Genomic DNA, 7530 nt, shown 5'->3' with positions numbered 1-7530 from the left:
TATATATATATATATATATATATATATATATATATATATATATGTAGATTTTTCTCAAACCCTGAATATCTATCTAGCTAATTCTAAAGTTAAGCTAACTGAGTCACAAGCTGTATTTTATTAAACACACAGTGGGTTTAATTTATGTTTTGATTCAGAGAAGAGTCTTTTGGTTAATTACCTTTCTTTTAGAAAAATCTCCGTATATCCAGATTAGTTTTAACGTCAGCTGCTCCGACTAGCTGCCTGAACTCACAGCGAGGGGAGGGGCGGGGCTTCCCGCACACTAAACTGCGCTCCGCAAAACCAGCTAGCTGATTGGCTGTTTCTCCTGAAAGGCGGGACTTTCTCCTTGAACCGGCACCACGATTGGTTAAGAGACACACAGCGGTCAGTGCATTGTCGCCTGTGGCCTATATATTTTTTTATTTAGTATAATACGGGAAATTTACGGGAAAATACTAATACGGGAGGACGGCGGGAAAGAGGAGTAAAATACGGTAGTTTCCCGGCCAAAACGGGAGACTTGACAGGTATGCTTGTAATAATTCCATTGTGTATGTTTATTTTTTTACATAGATGGAAAAAAATAAACACAAGCATAACATTATTATCACCTCATTGTTTTTACAATCAATGCATAAATTTTTGTTCGTAACATATGCTCATTAAATAATTCATACATTCTATTACAGGTCTGGACTACACCTGCAGCCAGTCTACACTAATAGATTTAATGTGGAGACAAAGAGGACCTACAGGTACAATGGACTGCAGTTGGATGGAAAGCTGGACCGGTCAGTAAACATATACACCCTGTACAGAAAGGGACGGAGCCAGCTCTATTACCTGGTTACAGTGGCAGAGAAGAGGACAATGTGCCTTTGATAGTGACCAACTGCATGCCATCACCAAGCAGAAGAGTATGTTTATTTGCAGCCTGCTTTCACAGAGCGTTTCAGCATACAGACTGAGGAGAACTTTCAGCAGTAATCATTCAATGAAGATCAGTGTTGATATAATAAAGATTAATGTTGATATGATAAAGATCAGTGTTGATATAATAAAGATCTGTTTTGATATAATAAAGATGTGTTGATATGATAAAGATCAGTGTTGATATAATAAAGATCTGTGTTGATATGATAAAGATCAGTGTTGATATGATAAAGATCAGTGTTGATATAATAAAGATCTGTTTTGATATAATAAAGATCTGTGTTGATATAATAAAGATCTGTTTTGATATAATAAAGATCTGTGTTGATATAATAAAGATTAATGTTGATATGATAAAGATCAGTGTTGATATAATAAAGATTAATGTTGATATGATAAAGATCAGTGTTGATATGATAAAGATCAGTGTTGATATAATAAAGATCTGTTTTGATATAATAAAGATCAGTGTTGATATAATAAAGATCTGTGTTGATATAATAAATATCTGTTTTGATATGATAAATATCAGTGTTGATATGATAAAGATCAGTGTTGATATGATAAATATCAGTGTTGATATAATAAATATCAGTGTTGATATGATAAATATCAGTGTTGATATAATAAAGATCAGTGTTGATATAATAAAGATCAGTGTTAATTTAATAAACATGAGTATGTATTTTTTATACATCATTATTTATTCAGTAAACATCAGTGTTGATATAATCAAGATCTGTGTTCATTCTATAAACATCAGTGTTCATTCTATAAGTTTGTATTCTGTAAACATCAGTGTTCATTCAATAAACATCAGTGTGTACACGTGTGCCTGTCAGCCAGTGTATGTGTGTGGCTGCCTCCGCATGAGTGTGTGTGTGTGCACCTGCCACAGTGTGTGTTACTTTTATCATGTACCTATTTATGTTCTCTCAATGATGGATGTTTAGCTGTTTTTTTTTTTGCTCACAAGCACAAAACGGAAAATATGCCACTCAAAATTGTCCCACCAAGTAAACTGGACATAAAAAAGCCATAGAGGCTTTGGGTGTAGATCCAAAAAACCTCTTTAAAGAGAGCTACACATCTTCAGATGGAGTATGGGCTAAAATTGTAGCCAAATGTGGTTATGCAAATACAGCCAAGAGAAGACGTCAAATTTTCGACAAATGGCGATACGTGCCAGTGCAGCCTCAAGAAGAACATGAAGCAGCACTTCATTCGCAGGAATGGCTACCTGTACCCCCTCAACTCCCTTCTGTGTCACCACCTGCAGCACCTACCCCGATACCCCAAGACAACAAACAGCCTGCTGATGCCCAACATCTGTCACCACCTGAAACCCCTCAACTCTTCTCTGTGTCACCACCTTCTGTTTTGTGCAGAGACAATAGCCAGGACCCTGCACATTATCAAGTAGAAGACAGTGAAGATACCATTTCAGTTGAATCTCTTTATGACACAACAGGGGAGTTAAAGTTGTATTCAAAAGTCCAGCGATCTTTATCAACAGAGGAAGCTGTAAGCATATTATTGAATGTGGAAAAGCACCATGTCAATACACACCCAGCCATAAACCCAAAATCTGGTGAGGTTTACATTTTTTCTTTCAAGGAAAACTATGAAAAACAAGACTGGAGAGCAGACCACATCGTATGGAAAAGTTTAGGAACAAACACAATCACTGATCCTCGGGGTGTTTTGAAAGTACGATATTTCAAGGTCCAAAATCAAGACAAAGTCTTTAAAAGACGTTCATATGAACTTTGCAGACAAGACTGTCCGTATTTTCTAATCCATTACTTGGGAGATGAGGATGCCTACATTCCCAAACCCCATGGGAATGCCATCCATACAGACCGGCCTTTTATAAGAACTGCACCTTCAGTTCTGCATAACATAAGAGAGCAAAAGGAAGAAGCACCTGCCAAGGTATATTATCGAATGGCAAGCCAGATTCCACCTGGAAGCCAAGCATATAGGGATACCCATCAACCAAGGGACAAAGCTCAAGTATCCAGTACAATCAAACGTGCACGGCTGCAAGACCTTCTCCATCCCAATGACCTAATTGCCAGCTATGTACTGTGTAATTACCTCAAAGGGTTTGTGATAGACATGAAAGTGTACCCTGAGCTCTTCATTGTGGCAGCTTTGCCGGATATGAGGAAAGAATTGCAGGTAATGGTGGCTAATGCAGAAAGCAGTGCTCCTCATGTCCTCCATTATGACACAACATTTGATCTGGGAGACTTCTATGTGTCTCCTCTCTTGTTCCGGCACGAGGCCTTTGAAGAATGCCCAGTTATTCCGCTGGCCTTCATGATCCATCAATCAAAGACTGAAACGGTCCATGAAGAGTGCTTTAGGACAATCTTGAAGGTGTTTCCAGAATTGAGTTCTGAACATTTCATTATTTGCACTGATCGAGAGGCAGCAATCGAGAAAGCTATTTCTCATATTTTTCCAACAATGCCAAGGGTGAATTGCTGGAACCACATCCTACAAAATGTTAAATTTAAAGTTAAGGAGCTATCAGGAGGAAGGGATGACGTGCATAAGCACATGGATAACATCAGGGATCTCCTGGAATGTGAAGAAGAAGAAGAATGGGATCAGATTCTTGCTGAGCATTCTAGAAATTGGAGTTCTCAATTTTGGGAATATTTCAGGAGAAACCTAGAAGTGCCTTTGAAAAAATCTTGTACATTTGCACTAAAAAAACTTGGTCTAAAACAGTCCTCAATTACAAATAATCCTTCAGAAAGCTTTAACAGCACATTGAAAAGATTGGTGGACTGGCAACGAGTCAGACCAGACAAAATGCTGGTAACACTCTACCAACTACAAACGTTTCACCTTAATGAAATACTGAGGGGGCGCTGTGAGCGTGGAACATACCACCTCAAAAACACAAAAATTGCCAAGGACCCAAAACAAACTACTTTCCCACCTGATGTTTTATCCATGAAAGACATTGTGAACATATACAAAAATTATATGTCAAACATGAGCCCCCAAAAAGTGGAAGAACTGGAGGAGGAACTCATGACATCCAAAATGTCATTGGCAAAGCTCCTCCTATGTGAAAACAGGGTCGTCCATGAGCCCCGGACCCAGTCATTTATTGTCTTAGGATGGATGGGTCAAAAATATTTGACATCTGTACACCCAACAGAGCACTGCACGTGCAATTCTTCTCCACAATGCTGCCACATTTTGGCAGTCCGGCTCTCTATTGGGCTGGAAGCCATAAAGAATAAAACAGCCACATTGAAGAAGGCAGAGAGAAAACGTTCTGGCCGTAAAGGCCCAACAAAAGAAACCACAATCTCGCCTATTTCAAGTGGAAAATGTACAACTGTGCATAAAGAAATGTCTTCCCGTCAATTTATTTCACCCAAAGACCAGATTGAGGTGAGTAAGAATTTAATGGTTGAATTTTGCAGGTAAACATGAACTTCATGTGATTTTGTTCTTGTAACAGGAGTCAGAAACCAATACCAAATCACCAACTGTCACCGCTTCGAACCAACACAAAAGTGATGTAGGTGCACAGGAGATTTTTACTTTTGACATATTATATTTACAAGAACAAAATGTTAAGCTTTTTGTTTTCTTAATAGGCAAAGACATTGGACATAATACCGAATGACCAATTTATGGAGAGTTCTGATGCATCCTCTGTGCTTACAGTAGACACTCTGGCTAAGGTAAAACGGATGTAATTTTTATTGGTTGACACAACTTTTCCAGACATCATCTACAAGGATGGAAATTGCTGTAGTTATTTTATTTATGCTTTTATAACACCATCACACAAAAGCCCATAAATATAAGAACACTCTTTTAAAACGGGTTATTAATTTATCAAAGTTACTGTGAAATGTTATGTTTAACAAATACCTTTTTGCTCATTTAGTTAGTGCTTGTTTGCAGCAATGTTTTAAGCATTAGTGAATAACTTTTCTTTAAATAGATGTAGACGTTTTTTAGTGTATCGTTATAAACTATCCTGAATACTGGATAAAGACTTAATTTGTCATCTCCAGGTCCAAGAATTGTGGGACAAAAAGGCAACTGAAACAGTTGTATCCATACTGGACAAAAATGGAAGGTGTTTTTTAAGGTTGCCAGATTTTCAGAGTCTCAAGCCCTACGTTTGGCTTACTGGAGAGGTACAGAATTTGCTATCTATTCACGTTTATATGCTACATTTCTCGTTATTAACTATTTTGTGTTTCACTTTAGACCATAGCTTTTTACATAAGAACTATGAAGAAGGAGATGGACCCGAACAACCAAATACTACAGTTGGACTATTATTTGACTGCAGCAATTATGCAGAGGAACAATGACTGCCTTCAAACGCATCTGATGAGAACTGTAAGTATGTAGATGCGTAATTGTAATGATTGATTAGGCAACTATATTTACTTGGAACTGTATTTGTACAGCAATTGGATCGTTATGGTGCCGCAATTGGCTTCATACACCATGAGGAAAATCACTGGATTCTTCTGGTATGTGATGTGAACATAACTCATTTACTTGAGTGTGACTTTTGAGTGTGATTTTTAAAAACATTACTGCAACAACATGATTTAACTTTTCTGTTTCAAGTATATACATAAGGACTCTCAGTCAGTTTTTTTGCTGGATCCAATGGCTAAGAACGAGTTGACAAGATCAGAGGAAGCTGCAAAATGTTTCAGGTAAGAGACACTCATTTCAAACAAAGCAAAACAATTTTTTTTCTTATTAATATTTTCATATTTCTAGAAATTTCTTGGACGTGCGTAAACACAAAGATAAGAAATGGGCAGAAGTGGAATGGAAGCCACAAACTATTGATCACACTGTTCAAAAAGACACACACAGCTGTGGAGTTTTTGTTATGGAGGTGAGTAGTTTGTATGAAATGTCTGTTATTTAGAGTAAATACAGTCCCAGTTCGCATAACAGCTGGGTCAGTGGGCCATATGCAAAACTAATTGTGTTCATTTTTTGCCTGTTTTATGTGTTTTAAATGTATTTAATATGGTCAATCCCCATCACTTTCAATGAGATACATATTTATCTCTTTCAGTCTTATTTTCCAGGCCATACACCAAGCCACACTACCATTGTGTACATTTTTCTTTTCTCTCTGGCTCAAACCCTTGAAATGATTCACTACCATAGAACCATACTGCTGCATGACATGTACTGTTTTCCACATCTTGATTCTATGGTTTATCAAATATATGCCTCTAGTTATAGTAGTACTATGCACATCCCCTTTCAATCCAAACACACTCCAAAATTAATGTATATAGCTTATTTAAAAACTCCACTACCATCTCCAAACATTCAAGCCTCCAATTGGCCATCATGTTTTCACTGTTCTTTACAGCATTTTATAAGCTCTCACTTTCTTTGCTAAACTGAGGCACATCAAAATTAAGTAAATTCTACCTAAACCAGCTTTTCTTTCACTCATATCCTTTATTAATAATTTTCTTACAGTACTTTCACCTTTCCAATATGCACATTTGTTAGCACATTCATCCTTTATTGACCTAGCCTGATGTATATCCTATCCAGCTTAGTTACTCCACTAAGTTTTTTTATATTCCATAATATATAACTCCTCATTCATTTTACTATGTATATTTCTTATCAATTTTGCTGTTTGTGTTGGGCCACATGTGTGACTTTCTGTGTAGTTTCTCAATCTGTCAATATGTCATTTTTTCCTAGCCTCTGTCTTACACCACTTGACTTTCTGGCAGATTCAGTCACTGTCCTGTTATCTAGTACCCCTTCACCACACCCCAGCATCTGTCTTACTACTTTCCTAAATTTCACACCACAGTCTTCCTTCAACTTTCAGCATCTGAACCTTTGCTTGCCTCTCACAATCTCCCTACTTTTTTTTCCAGTGACAATACATACCATATTGTCTAAACATGCTGTCCCTTGCCACCTGCCACAACTTCTTCATACCCTTCCTCCCTTCTCTCTGCCTTTAAATTTTAATTCCTATTTCCTTCCCTTTCATTGGCCGAACAGTAACACACTGTTCAAAATTGGGTTGTTCCAAATCTGGTATGTAAATTGGAGTTTTAATCAGATTTGATAATTTTATACTGTATGCCCTTTTTTAATGCAACCCACCCTGGGTTTGGACCCAGTGTACACCCTAATGGCAATATATTTGGAGCTATATCCATATTTGAAGCATGCAACTACAACACTGATTTGGGCATGGCAATAAGTGTGTCTATTTCTACACAGATGGCCAAGCAGCTCATAAACTTCTACCCTCGCTTACCATCTCACATTGTAGTTGATGAGAGAGTTGATCAGCTCAGAAGGACAACGGCATCCGAAATTATATCTGCTTCAGGTAATTATACTCTATACTAAAAGTGTTTAGATGTTAAACTTTGTGCCATTTTGAAGGTTAACATCAACAACTTATGTAGGTTCATTACACAATTTCAATTTACATCAACCTTATGTCCAAACAATTTTTCGTGTACTTCTCTTTCTTATGGCCATATGGCAGTCAGATTAAGGATTTTTGGGGGACTTTTTAAGTAC

The 7530-nt window shown here is 37.3% G+C and overlaps 2 long non-coding RNA genes across 3 annotated transcripts; both read left to right on the top strand.

Annotated features, from left to right (window-relative positions):
- The first annotated feature begins 3958 nt into the window (after positions 1–3958).
- On the top strand, positions 3959–4661 carry LOC111194356 (uncharacterized). Its single transcript, XR_007425424.1, has 3 exons — positions 3959–4359; positions 4430–4489; positions 4569–4661. It is a non-coding gene; the product is annotated as an uncharacterized LOC111194356 (long non-coding RNA).
- A 342-nt stretch (positions 4662–5003) lies between these two features.
- LOC125782655 (uncharacterized) lies at positions 5004–7327 on the top strand. Of its 2 annotated transcripts, XR_007425375.1 has the most exons (5): positions 5004–5120; positions 5194–5465; positions 5566–5657; positions 5725–5845; positions 7222–7327. It is a non-coding gene; the product is annotated as an uncharacterized LOC125782655 (long non-coding RNA). The 2 variants fall into 2 exon arrangements; XR_007425374.1 differs by having other exon boundaries at positions 5566–5845.
- Positions 7328–7530: the final 203 nt, after the last annotated feature.

This window comes from Astyanax mexicanus, chromosome 18, assembly GCF_023375975.1.
Source record: "Astyanax mexicanus isolate ESR-SI-001 chromosome 18, AstMex3_surface, whole genome shotgun sequence".
NCBI lineage: Eukaryota > Metazoa > Chordata > Actinopteri > Characiformes > Acestrorhamphidae > Astyanax > Astyanax mexicanus.
Note: the sequence above shows the minus strand (reverse complement) of the source record. Positions and strands in the feature narration are given on the sequence as shown.